At 46.5% G+C, this 12,926-nt stretch overlaps 1 long non-coding RNA gene across 1 annotated transcript in view; it reads left to right on the forward strand.

Annotated features, from left to right (window-relative positions):
- Window positions 1-12,926, forward strand: part of LOC141264480 (uncharacterized) — a 58,629-nt gene that overhangs the window by 40,012 nt on the left and 5,691 nt on the right. The window contains exons 3-4 of the long non-coding RNA XR_012319962.1: window positions 5,246-5,359; window positions 8,532-8,604. This is a non-coding gene — a long non-coding RNA (uncharacterized lncRNA). The remainder of the gene's footprint in view (window positions 1-5,245; window positions 5,360-8,531; window positions 8,605-12,926) is intronic.

Here is a 12,926-nt window from a genome sequence, read left to right on the forward strand (position 1 = left end):
TCCGCCCACACCACAGCTAACCCCGCCCACACCAGGCTCTGTATATACAATGTCTATAGACAGTGAGCTACTTCTCACAGAAGGGGGCAGTCGGACTAGTATGCGCGTGCTGCTGTAGTCCAGGCAATGATAATCACCAGGTGATAAAACTTTCATTGTAAGTAAACAGCACACAGCTTGATATGTGACACATCATTGAAACCCATGTTTTAACCGCTACCTCATGCTGTCCTCAGCTTACATAGCAAAAGCCTGCTGACAGATTCCCTTTAATAGCATTGGTCTTTTTATATAGGAAAAAGGGACTTTTGGGGACACCTAGGCTCCGGGGCCCGGGTGCAATTGCAACCTCTGCACCTATTGTAGTTACATCCCTGACAGCACTCCTAAAGTATTAAATTAATTCTCAGGTGCATGTACAGTGTACCAACACCAGGTCACAAAACTAATGCACTACACTTGTCTGTGTGACAGGCGCTCTACACAAGCCTTATCTGTGTGCATTTATAATACTAGGCAATTACCCACTCCATGAATGGTAGGTATGCGAGTGGTTGTTTCATCAGTATTCTGCCTTCGCCTTTATTATGGGTTTGCTGCACCCTGTAGTGCATTTGTTTTGTGACCTGGTGTGGGTAAATATGGCTGTGCTTTTTTGTAATTTTTTTGCATGTATGGGGTGGCCAGTATACAGACATGTATATAAATATGACTGCCGCCGACACCGAGAACAGCTCATCGGCGGGGCTTCCAGATGTCGGACCCTGACCGATCAGACATAGGTCATCAATGAAAAAGTAGTGGACAACCTCTTTAAATTTTCTGTCGCTGGCTATAAGTTGCATGTGTAGCACCCTGAGGACTCGGCTGCTACAGGGGTATTGCACCTCAAACCAGAGGTGTGGTATTCCACTCCCGGGTAAGGATGGAGTGTGGAACTGAGCTCAGAAGGCTGCATGCACTACATACATCCCATTTCCGGGGGACAGAACTACGGTACTCCCACCAGTATATGTGCAGGTACGACAGCGTCTGTCCCTGGCTGGAGTGGGAGGGGGGTGGAACATCCCAGTAGTGTAGGGGCAGATAGGGGGAGTAGTCTGGGTAAATGTAGGAGCTCATTGGGTGCTGGTCACCTGAGCTCACACATAGAGGGAGTATATAAGGTGGGCACCATCTTAGGACAGGGTCAGTCAGTCAGTCAGTCAGAGAGTCAGCAGTAACTCCAGGAGAGGAGAAGGAAGAGGGACCCAGAGGCGCAGGACGAGAGGGGACCCCAAGATCCCAGAATAAGGACAAAAGGGTGAAGGGTCGGCAAAAGGGTACCGGATCCCAAGCTGGCAGAGGCCAAAGCACACCTTAGCCAGGAACCGGAGGTCGTGGGCAAGATTTGCCACGACCCTCACCAAATACACCAGAATGGCACACCGAGCATAGGGTCAGGGAAGCCAGAGAAGGTTCAACCACCAAGAGACCCGAGGGAGCCGGACATAGGTGGATCCCTGGTGAGAACGGCCAGAGAGAGAGAGAAGAAGGGAGCTCAGGACCATACTCAGGAATTGCCCGGGAGTTGACCGAGTCCCGCACCTGGTGGACGCAGCACGGCTTGGGTGGTCACTGCTGTACAGAGTGACCCGAGCAACACCAGTGAGTAAAAACCCTGAAACTGCATTTCATGCCTCTGAGTCTCCTTGCTGCACCTTCACAACCACCATCCTCCACGTCTGACCCCCTGAGGCTATACCCCTCCCGTTGGGGGTTATACTACCACGGCTGCACACATACCACCAGCCTCAGCGGACCATCCTGCAGCGGCGGCCTTTTGACCGCAAATCAACGGGTGGCGTAGTCGACACTAAGAACATCTGCAAGGACTGCCGCACACTGAGTTTGACACCCTGGGCACGGACCGGGTCACAGCCACTCGGAGACTACAACCCCCATCTGATCCGGCTCCGGGTATCCCTAACAACATGGCCCAGGGGGCGCGTCACATGCGACTCACTTTTGCCATAAACCGTAGTGCAATACGCAAGTGACTGCCTTTTTTACAGCAAAATCGCATGCAACAGCAAGTCGCACAAAAGTTTATGTTCACACAACTTATCTGAGACTTCAGGGGCAGACATACTGCCGGTCCAGCGGCATCGGAGCCGAAGCTCAGAGAGAAAGTTGCCGGCGAAGAAGAAAGAAGCAGCGATGCCTCGGGGAATGGACGAAGAGGTGAGTGTGTTTTTTTTTTTTATTCAATGCACTGGGGAGAGGACAATGAGGGGGGTGGGGTGTGGGAGAGGATAATGATGGGATGTGTGGGAGAGGGCAATGATGTGAGTGGGAAGAAGACAATGATGGGGGTGGGGGAGACGACAATAGTTGGATGTGGAGGAGAGGGCAATGAGGAGATGTGGAGGAGAGGGCAATGATGAGATGTGGAGGAGAGGGCAGTGATGGGATTTGGAGGAGAGGGCAATGATAGGATGTGTGGGAGAGGAAAATGATGGGATGAGGAGAAGAGGACAGTGATGGGATGTGTGGGAGAGGGCAATGATGGGATGTGGAGAAGACAATGATGGGGGTGGGGAAGAGGACAATGATGGGGTGGGGGAGAGGACAATGATGGGATTTTAATCTGCTGCAAATCTGCAAGGAAAAAATAAACTACGTATACATGAGTCTTCAGGGATGTCATTCACTTTGCTTGTACTGTACAATTTTGTATAATTTCCGCAACAAAAACGTAGCGTGCACATAACCTTACAGTTAATTGGGGAAAATCACAGAGACTGAATAATTGATATTATTGGGAGGCGGAGATTAGTTATAGTTAATGGGGGGGCACAGTGCTCCTTATCACTTTATATTTTGATTGGTGCGTGGCTAATAGCATATCAATGGTGTGGAACATGTTACACGCACACTGCCTAAGTTCAGATAGGGGTGAGACCGGTTATATGAATTCGTTGGAATCCTGGGGGAACCATTACTCAGGGCGACCATAGGCTGCAGCTTCTCTCAGGCAAAGGATAGATTCAATTGCTGACCAAACACATCTGACAAGAGTCTTCATAAACAGTAGAACAGTAACATTTAATGAGGAACGGCTAGTGCAATGCAAATGTCTCTTTGAGCAACAGGCTCCAGTAATAACAGTACAATCTCCTTTGCAGCACAGCAGTAAACAGTCTATTATCCGGTAGCACAGTACAGCACAGTTTTAATGCATACACAACCACAGGCTTTTCCTTCAAAAGGACTCAATAGTACACATCATTCTTTAACCTGCATGGAGATGGAGGAAGGGGGGGGTTTGATGAGGGAGATGATCCCTATGACAGGATTCCTTCCAGTCCTTATCTTCCTGGTCGACAATACTCCACACTGTTAGCTCAGGGAGTCTAACTGACCTTTGTTTAGCTTCCCTCCTGACCTGAATTCTGTTCCCTTGCCATCTGTGATATACAGATCATAAGCCACCTTTCTCTTCGACTCCAGCCAGACAGTAAATAACTTCCCCACAATCCCCCTGGGGCTCCGCTAAAACACTTCCCTTCTCCTGTGACTGTGTTAGCCCCTCTAGTTGCTGGATGAATCTGGATCACAACACTTCCTGTCTTTTGTGACTGTGTTAACTCTTATTGTTGCTGGATGCTTTTAAAGCAACAGCACTACTTCTTCATGTCACATACAAACAGTAGGGAAAATAAGTATTTGATACACTGCTGATTTTGCAAGTTTTCCCACCTACAAAGAATGGAGAGGTCTGTAATTTTTATCATAGGTACACTTCAACTGTGAGAGAGAGCATCTAAAAATAAAAAACAGAAAATCACATTGTATGATTTTTACATAATTGATTTGCATTTTATTGGATGAAATAAGTATTTGATACAATAGAAAAACCGTACTCTTGGTACAGAAACCTTTGTTTGCAATAACAGAGGTCAGATGTTTCCTGTCATTCTTGACAAAGTTTGCCCACATTGCAGCAGGGATTTTGGCCCACTCCTCCACACAGATCTTCTCCAGATCTTTTAGATTTCGGGGCAGGCGCTGGGCAACATTGAGTTTCAGCTCCCTCCAAAGATTTTCTATTGGGTTCAGGTATGGAGAGTGGCTAGGCCACTCCAGGACCTTGAAATGCTTCTTACGGAGCAACTCCTTAGTTGCCCTGGCTGTGTGTTTCGGGTCATTGTCATGCTGGAAGACCCAGCCACGACCCATCTTCAATGCTCTTACTGAGGGAAGGAGGTTGTTGGCCAAAATTTCACAATACATGACCCCATCCATCCTCCCTTCAATACGGCACAGTCGACCTTTCCTCTTTGCAGAAAAGCACCCCCAAGTATGGTATTTCCCCCACCATGCTTCACGGTTGGGACGGTGTTCTTGAGGTTGTACTCATCCTTCTTCTTCCTCCAAACATGGCAAGTGGAGTTGATACCAAAAAGTTCTATTTTGGTCTCATCTGACCACATGACCTTCTCCCATGCTTCCTCTGGATCATCCAGATGGTCATTGGTGAACTTTAAATGGGCCTTGACATGTGCTGGCGTGAGCAGGGGACCTTGCATGCCCTGCAGGATTTTAATCCATGACAGCGTACTGTGTTACTAACAGTAAAGTTTGAGACTGTGGTTCCAGCTCTCTTTAGGTCATTGATCAGGTCCTCCCATGTAGTTCTGGGCTGATTCCTGACCTTTCTCAGAATCATCCTTACCCCACGAGGCGAGATCTTGCATGGAGCCCCAGACCGAGAAAGATTGACAGTTGTTGCCTTCTCACCAAGCTGCTTGTCTATTGTCCTGTAGCCTTAGACAGCTCTTTGGTCTTGGCCATTGGAGTGTGATTGAGCGTGTGGATAGGTGTCTTTTATACAGGTAACGCATTCAAACAGGTGCAATTAGTACAGGTAATGAGTGCAGAGTAGGAGGGCTACTTAAAGATAAACTAACAGGACTGTGAGAGCCAGAATTCTTGCTGGTTGATAGGTGATCAAATATTTATTTCATGCAATAAAATACAATTCAATTATTTTAAAATCATACAATGTGATTTTCTGGTTTTTATTTTCAGATGCTGTCTCTCACAGGTGAAGTGTACCTATGATAAAAATTACAGACCTCTCCATTTTTTGTAGGTGGGAAAACTTGCAAAATCATCAGTGTATCAAATACTTATTTTCCCCAGTCAGGGGAAGTGTGGGGGAGGCACATGTATGAATACAATGTATGTTTGTTATTTTCAGGGCTGCGGTGATCATCATGATGATTCGTGGCTGGGAGATGTCAACATGAAGGTCTGACCAGATGGAGAAGAAGCAGCAGAAAATGACTCACTCTAATCAGACGAAACTTAAGCGGTAAGTTCCTGAATGCAAACATTATTCTCTATCTGTACTGTGTGACTTGGAGTGATAATGTTATTTGTAAAATCCCTCACATTTGTGTGATATGTCAGTGTGATGCCAGATTTTTTTTATCGGAAGGCACACGGACTTGTGAAGTTTTATAAATCCATTCACACACCTGGGAAAATCACGGATCTGAGAATGACATCCATGAGTGTCAGAGAATGTCCTGTTCTGATATGATATTGAGGATCAGAATAGGACATGCTCAATGCGTCTGTAAAAGCGGGCAGCACACCGACACTGCACACGGACTCAGGAATATAGCCTTATTATGTATAGCACTGTCCCTTACTATATAGTGTAGTCACTTATTATTTATAGCACAGTCCCTTAGTATATAGTGTACTCACTTATTATGTATAGCATAGCCCCTTAGTATATAGTGTATTCACTTATTATATATAGCACAGTCCCTTAGGATATAGTGTACTCACGCCGTCATTAATTACCTAGTTTCCTCTTTTAATAAGCATAACACTGTCCCTTATTACACACCATCCTCTCTAGTTATGTATAGGGCGGTCCCTTATTATAAAACGTCCTCTCTTGTTATGTACAGTTCTGTCCCTTACATAGAGTATTTTTGTTAATCACATCGCCCTCTCTATTACATAGTCCTCTCTTCTTAGATATAAAATGACTGCTGATGGAGGAGCTGATGGAGCAGCATCTGACCAGAAGACTGGTCCATCAGCTCTTAGATCAGAAAAGAAGCTTTCCCATGCTCCATCAGCCGTCATTGCATTATATATCCAACAAGAGAGGACGGTATGTAATAAAAAACATGGCGCTATAAATAATCCGATATGTAAGGGACGGTGCTGTACATAACAAGAGAGGGCACTGTGTAATAAGGGACGGCAATATACATAATAAAGGAGACTATGTAAGATATATATATGTGTGTGGCTATATATATATATACAGTACAGACCAAAAGTTTGGACACATCTTCTCATTTAAAGATTTTGCTGTATTTTCATGACTATGAAAATTGTACATTCACACTGAAGGCATCAAAACTATGAATTAACACATGTGGAATTAAATACTTTACAAAAAAGTGTGAAACAACTGAAAATATGTCTTATATTCTAGGTTCTTCAAAGTAGCCACCTTTTGCTTTGAGGACTGCTTTCCACACTCTTGGCATTCTCTTGATGAGCTTCAAGAGGTAGTCACCGGAAATGGTCTTCCAGCAATCTTGAAGGAGTTCCGAGAGATGCTTAGCACTTGTTGGCCCTTTTGACTTCACTTTGCGATCCAGCTCACCCCAAACCATCTCGATTGGGTTCAGGTCTGGTGACTGTGGAGGCCAGGTCATCTGGCGTAGCACCTCACCACTCTCCTTCTTGGTCAAATAGCCCTTACACAGCCTGGAGGTGTGTTTGGGGTCATTGTCCTGTTGAAAAATAAATGATGGTCCAACTAAACGCAAACCGGATGGAATAGCATGCCGCTGCAAGATGCTGTGGTAGCCATGCTGGGTCAGTATGCCTTCAATTTTGAATAAATCCCCAACAGTGTCACCAGCAAAGCACCCCCACACCATCACACCTCCTCCTCCATGCTTCACTGTGGGAACCAGGCATTGCCATAATACAAATTCTAGCAGTCTATTCAGTAGGACTATCAGCTGTGTATCCACCAGACTTCTGCACAACACAACTGATGGTCCAAACCCCATTTATAAGGGAAGAAATCCCACTTATTAAACCTGACAGGGCACTACTTTGAAGTGAAAACCATTACCGGTGACTACCTCTTGAAGCTCATCAAGAGAATGCCAAGAGTGTGCAAAGCAGTCATCAAAGCAAAAGGTGGCTACTTTGAAGAACCTAGAATATAAGACATATTTTCAGATGTTTCACACTTTTTTGTTAAGTATATAATTCCACATGTGTTAATTCATAGTTTTGATGCCTTCAGTGTGAATGTACAATTTTCAAAGTCATGAAAATACAGAAAAATCTTTAAATGAGAAGGTGTGTCCAAACTTTTGGTCTGTACTGTATTCCTGTAGTTTTGTCGCCATAAAAGGACGGGGGCCCAGACACATTTCTTGTACAGGGGCCACAAGCAATCAGTTTCCGTCCCTGTGAGAATTGATGAGGCATGACTGATGTCGCCATATAGCCCCAGCCTGAAGGGGTTTTCTGGGGTTTTAAAGATGTAAGAGCAGGAAAAGGAATAAAATAAAAAATTACCATTACTCACCTGTTCAACGCCCAACGCTCAGATAGATCCCGCCAGTGAGTTTACACATCCGCAGCCAATTGCTTGTCTCCACGGCCCCATTCTGTACATGCAAGCATCACCGCTGAGGCTAGCGATTGGCTGCAGTGCTGATACACTGTATATCCACATAACCGATGCAGCCAAATCACTGTCCTCAAGGATGATGCTTGACTGCATTGGTCATGTGGAGTTAACCGGTGGGAACCATCAAAAGGTCAACGCTGGAGCTATGGCGGATTGAATAGGATTTTTATTTTTATTATTTCATCACATTGCCTACACAATTATTTTCTTTTTAACCCTGGAGAATTCTGTTAAATGTATGAATAACAGTAATTTTATAAAAACCAATGCAGGTCATAGTGATACAACGTACAAGCAATTACAACAAACAAATCCTAAATGTGATTGTTCTGATGAATCGAAAGTCAGTTTATGTTTGTAGTTTACGAAAGTAGTTTAAGGGTGTAGTTTTATTTGATATGGTTCATTAGTATAAGCAGCTAATTATGTATTTAATGAGCCAAAATTCTGTCTTACAATCACCTTGTAATCACTACCTTACAGTGAATAAGTACAGCATAATTATACAGTATGATATAATGTACACATAAAGGACATTACACACTAACCAATCCTTCTCATATTGGTGTTAATCATCATCTATCACCCGGAAGACTCATTAAAACCAATGTATACAGATTGTAAGTATGTACAGGGTATAAGAAGCGACAGATGGGAGTACGGACTGACCTTCACACTCCAAATACTTCTCACCCCTGCACTTTCACAATTTAATTCATTAGCATTCAAGCAATCAATAATCCCCATCTAGACCACTAAGCAGTTAATTACTGAAATCCTAAATCTTTATCTCTGACAGGACTGGAGTCTAAGAGTTGGATGACTGCAATATCTATAATATAGTCCGTACTAGGGAAGACAAAGGCGCACAGGTATAACCCTCCTTCTACCAGACTTATCAATTAATCACTGCAAAGTTTCTATACAAATATATAAAAAATATTAAATTGTATTTGTAGGGAAATTTTACAAAAATTGTATTGTGGGAATATAAATATTTTGTACCTTAATATTAGAGATGAGCTAATCGAAAGATGCTAATTGAATAGATGCAAATAGCATTTGTGTAGATTCACAAAACCAGGTAAATTTTAACAATTTGCGATTCAATTAATGGAAATTGCCTAAACGGCAGCTGCCATTTTACACATTACGGAAGATTGTATCAGCCAGAGAAGGCTCACATGACCTCAAGCCGTGCCCAGCAGTTATCACATCACATGGTATGGCAAAACCAATCAGGAGGGACTATCATAGCCTGTATAAAAGCCGAGGCAGTGACTGCAACAGCTACTTTGTAGTGATTCTGGAAATGTAGCGGAGTCCTAGAAATAGGTAGAGAAATCCATAAAACACTGAATAAACTGTACATATAGTGTGTGACCGCACAGCAGTGAAGAGCGGCTGGCTTCCGTTTACACATATCCATATACAGCGGGTGAAATAAGTATTGAACACGTCACCAATTTTCTAAGTGGTGCTATTGACCTGAAATTCTCACCAGATATTGGAAACAACCCATCCAATCGACACAGGCAAAGAAATCACACCATAGGTGTCCATAAATTAAGTTCTTTGTAACAACAAGAAATGACACAGGGAAAAAGTATTGAACACATGAAGAAAGAAAGGTGCAAAAAGCCACGGAAAGTCATGACATCAGCTGAAATCTATCAGTAATTAGAAAGCAAATCGCGACACTTAGTATAAAATAATATCTGCTGGTTTAACTTATGGTCTACAAAAAGGTGTCTCATTACCAAGGTGCCACACAAGAAACATCTCATTATGGGTAAAACCAGTGAGCTGTCTCAATGCCTCAAGACCATCACCATAAACCGGCCATGATCAGGTGCTCTCCGCAATATTTCAGACAGAGGAGTGAAAAGAGTTATCAGAAGAGTTGTCCAAGAGCCAAGGACCACCTGTGGAGAGCTACAGAAAGGCCTGTAATCAGCAGGTACAATTGTTTCAAAGAAAACTATAAGTAATGCACTCAACCTTCATGGCCTGTATGCACGCTCCCCACACAAGACTTCATTGCTGAACAAAAAGCACGTTCAAGAGCGTTTAAGGTTTGTTCAACACTTAGACAAGCCTGTGAAATGCTGGGAGAACATAGTCTGGGCAGATGAGACCAAAATTGAACTCTTTGGATGCCATAATACACACCATGTTTGGAGGCCAAAAAGCACTGCATATCACCCCAAAAACACCATACCAAAAGTGAAGTTTGGAGGTGGGAACATCATAATGTGGGGCTGTTTTTCAGCATACAGCAATTGGCAAACTTCATATAATTGAAGGAAGGCTGAATGGACAAATGTACCGAGACATTCTTAAAAAAAATCTGCTGCCATCTACCAGGATGATGACGATGAAACGAGGGGGACATTTCAGCAAGACAATAATGCCAAACACACAACCAAGGAAACTCTCAATTGGTTTCAGAGAAAGAAAATAAAGCTGCTAGAATGGCCAAGCCGATCACCTGACCTGGATCCTATAGAAAATTTTTGGAAGGAACTAAAGCTCAGAGTTATAGAAGGAGCCCACGGGAACTTTAGGATTTGAAGAATGTTTGTGTGAAAGAATGGGCCAAAATCACACCTGAGCAATGTATGCAACTAGTTTCTCCGTACAGGAGGCGTCTGAAGCTGTCATCACTTACAAAGGCTTTTGTACAAACTATTACCGTATTTTACGGACTATAAGACACACTTTTTTTCCTCCAAAATTTTGGAGTTAAGTGGGGCGTGCGTCTTATAGTCCGAATACTATATGCATGGCTGTGGTGGTGGTGGGTGTGGGGGAGCGGCAGCGGGGGATCAGCGTGGCACAGAAGGCAGCAGCCGCCTGCTGCAGCCTACACTGTGCCCGCTACTAAAGAAAATGAATATTCCCTGCTCCCCACGCCATGGGCGTGGAGAGCAATGAATATTCATTTTTCTTAATAGTCGGCACACTGTAGCCAAAGCGTGGCTCCTGCTGCCGCTCTGCGGTCTGTGTGCCCGCTATTAAAGCTCATAAATATTCCCTACAACCCACTCCCATGGGTTGTAGTGAATATTCATGGTCTTCTGATAGCAGGCGCACTGATCGCAGAGCGGCAGCAGGAGCCGCGCTGCGGTACAGTGTGCCGGCTATTGAACAGACTGAATGGTCACTGCTCCCCACGCACAGAGTCCCGGCGTGGGGAGCAGTGACTATTCCAGCACAGCGTCTCACACTGTGTGAGGGCGCACGGCAAGGATGCCATGCACGGCTCACACAGTGAGAGTGTCGGCAGCAGAGCGGGACATCGCTGGAGGAGAGAGGAGGTGAGTATGAGTGTTTATTTTTTTTGTAGGCAGCGTGATGGGGGCTCAGAGGGTGCCATGCATACCAGGATGGGGGCTCAAGGGGTTCCATGCATACCAGGATGGGGCTCAAAGGGCGCCATGCATACCAGGATGGGGACTCAAGGGGTGCCATGCATACCAGGATGAGGGCTCAAGGGGTGCCATGCATACCAGGATGGGGGCTCAAGGGGTGCCATGCATATCAAGATGGGGGCTCAAGGGGTGCCATGCATTCCAGGATGGGGACTCAAGGGTGCCATGCATACCAAGATGGGGGCTCAAGGGGTGCCATGCATACCAGGATTGGGGCTCAGAGGGTGCTATGCATACCAGGATGGGGGCTCAGAGGATGCCATGCATCCCAGGATGGGGGCTCAGAGGGTGCCATGCATACCAGGAAGGGGGCTCAATGGGTGCCATGCATACCAGGATGGGGGCTCAAGAGGTGCCATGCATACCAGGATGGGGGCTCAAGGGGTGCCATGCATACCAGGATGGGGGCATGGGGGCTCAAGGGGTGTCATGCATACCAGGATGAGGGCTCAAGGGGTGTCATGCATACCAGGATGGGGGCTCAGAGGGTGCCATGCATACCAGGATGGGGGCTCAAGGGGTGCCATACATACCAGGATGGGGGCTCAAGGGGCGCCATGCATACCAGGATGGGGACTCAAGGGGTGCCATGCATACCAGGATGGGGGCTCAAGGGGTGCCATGCATACCAGGATGGGGGCTCATAAGGTGCCATGCATACCAAGATGGGGGCTCAAGGGTTGCCATGCATACCAGGATGGGGGCTCAGAGGGTGTTATGCATACCAGGATGGGGGCTCAGAGGGTGTCATGCATCCCTGGATGGGGGCTCAGAGGGTGCCATGAATACCAAGATGGGGGCTCAAGGGGTGCCATACATACCAGGATGGGGGCTCAAGGGGTGCTATGCATACCAGGATGAAGGCTCAAGGGGTGCCATGCATACCAGGATGGGGGCTCAAGGGGTGCCATGCATATCAAGATGGGGGTTCAAGGGGTGCCATGCATACCAGGATGGGGGCTCAAGGGGTGCCATGCATACAAAGATGGGGGCTTAAGGGGTGCCATGCATACCAGGATAGGGGCTCAGAGGGTGCCATGCATACCAGGATGGGGGCTCAGAGGGTGCCATGCATACCAGGATGGGGGCTCAGAAGGTGCTATGCATACCATGATGGGGGCTCAGAGGGTGCCATGCATACCAGGATGGGGGTTCAGAGGGTGCCATGCATACCAGGATGGGGGCTCAGAGGGTGCCATGCATACCAGGTTGGGGGCTCAAGGGGTGCCATACATACCAGGATGGGGTATGAAGGGGTGCCATGCATACCAGGATGGGGGCTCAAGGAGTGCCATGCATACCAGGATGGGGGCTCAGAGGGTGCCGTGCATACCAGGATGGGAGCTCAGAAGGTGCCATGCATAGCACGATGGGGGCTCAGAGGGTGCCATGCATACCAGGATGGGGGCTCAGAGGGTGCCATGCATACCAGGATGGGGGCTCAGAGGGTGCCATGCATACCAGGATGGAGGCTCAGAAGGTGCCATGCATACCACGATGGGGGCTCAGAGGGTGCCATGCATACCAGGATGGGGGTTCAGAGGGTGCCATGCATACCAGGATGGGGGATCAGAGGGTACCATGCAGACCAGGATGGGGGCTCAAGGGGTGCCATGCATACCAGGATGGAGGCTCAAGGGGTGCCATACATACCAGGATGGGGTATCAAGGGGTGCCATGCATTCCAGGATGGGGGTTCAAGGGTTGCCATGCATACCAGGATGGGGGCTCAATGGGTGCCATGCATACCAGGATGGGGG

Source organism: Phyllobates terribilis, unplaced genomic scaffold, assembly GCF_046119375.1.
Source record: "Phyllobates terribilis strain yellow unplaced genomic scaffold, ASM4611937v1 Scaffold_4__5_contigs__length_816908805, whole genome shotgun sequence".
Classification (NCBI taxonomy): Eukaryota; Metazoa; Chordata; class Amphibia; order Anura; family Dendrobatidae; genus Phyllobates; species Phyllobates terribilis.